Here is a 1,569-nt window from a genome sequence, read left to right as displayed (position 1 = left end):
ATGTGCTTCCATAATGTCTACCTTCTAATGTTTCATATGTGTAAGCACATTGTCCTCCTCCTGACCACATTCTAAAACTATGTGCAAATTGTTCCTTCCATAAACTGTAACTTCCTTGGCCCTTTATTTATAATGACTGTTATACTCTCTCTCTTTCCGCCACAGTATAAAAAAGCCTAGCACACCTCATGATTGGACTAAGAAATTCCTGTCATTTAGTTGGAAATGATTTTCCCATTATCCCCAAAAACTCCTCACTGTGTCTCAGAACGCTTTTTTTCACAGGACAATACAGATCAGATTGACTTGAAAGGTCCTTTCACGCGACTACAGAATGCCTCTCATTCCACTAAAAGATACTCCAGTGCCTACAATAGCCTAGGACTAGACTATGAGTCCCAATGTAGAAAGACCACAAGTCCACAGATATGCCTGTTTATTTAAACATCTGTATTATCATCAGCGTGTGACTGTAAAGGCGGGACCTCGCGCTCTCTGTAACGCGCTCCATTGGCAACATCAGTTAAATGTCGTTGGTTCAATCCCTCGCGGATGTTGTTTTTATTCCCATTTGTAACTGGGAAATACTGTCGCTGCAATACATATGTCTTAATCAAGCTAGTGGTTATTGACGTAAATGGCAGTGTTATAATGTTTCATGTACTGCAAATGTCACCACATAATGCGCTCTTAATTAGATTTGGTTGAAATACATTACAGTCACCCGATGAAAAAGTGTGCAAAGAGCATTAAAGAAACAAAAGGTTCATAACAGTAACAGGACATATCGAATTGTTTCAGTCCTCCACAGAGATTGCCAATGTATTAATGGAAATTCTAAAATATCTGCCCAACTGCCGTGACATTGCCTCACCGCAATGCCGTGACTCGGATTCGAACCGAGGTTGCTGCGGCCACAACGCAGAGTACTAACCACTATACGATCACGGCGAGCTACTTGGGCTACTACAATGTGACGTTCCACCTCTATCATAAGCTGTAATCCATCTGTGATGTCATGACTCATGTTTGAATTAAAGGTTGGTTGTGATGTTATCCATGAGAATAAGTGGACACCTGATCCCCAGTCACTTATTTAAGATCTCAATAATCAAGTCAGAATCCAAATGAAAGTCATCAAAGTGGAGCCAATTAGAAATAATATAGTTACACAAACCTGGCAATGGTGCGGCAGCCAGGGCCGATAATGGCCCGCCAGCCTGAGAGCAGGAAAGTGTGAGAGCAGTGATGGTCTTGTGAGAGTTTACAGCTGTTATTGACCCTGTCCCCTTCCATTGCAGAGTTTTCTCCCTATAAGAAGTGCAGAGGCTCCCTCCGGGGTGCTAATAGTACATTTCCTTTTTTGCGCAGGAGAAGTGCTCTTCACCAATTGCACGTGCCAAATCACCCGAAGGCCAACACCATAAAATTCAGGCATTCATGTTCATGCGTCCTCCATGTTATGTCCTTATAAAGGGATGCATGTTCATGATGACTCCATGTCACACCTGCATACAAGGATGCATGTTCATGCCGCTTCGTTCTCTTGGCTTCATACAGGGATTTTAT

General features: G+C 42.4%; 1 non-coding gene across 1 annotated transcript; it reads right to left on the bottom strand.

The window, feature by feature from the left end:
• Positions 1-879: 879 nt before the first annotated feature.
• Positions 880-951, bottom strand: TRNAH-GUG (transfer RNA histidin (anticodon GUG)). The gene has a single exon. It is a non-coding gene; the product is annotated as a tRNA-His (tRNA).
• Between the last annotated feature and the right edge of the window lie 618 nt (positions 952-1,569).

This window comes from Ambystoma mexicanum, assembly GCF_040938575.1.
Source record: "Ambystoma mexicanum isolate Mex_15411 chromosome 12 unlocalized genomic scaffold, UKY_AmexF1_1 Mex_chr12_unloc.1, whole genome shotgun sequence".
NCBI classification, from domain to species: Eukaryota; Metazoa; Chordata; class Amphibia; order Caudata; family Ambystomatidae; genus Ambystoma; species Ambystoma mexicanum.
The sequence above is the reverse complement of the archived record's forward strand: the minus strand, read 5'-3'. Positions and strand labels throughout refer to the sequence as shown.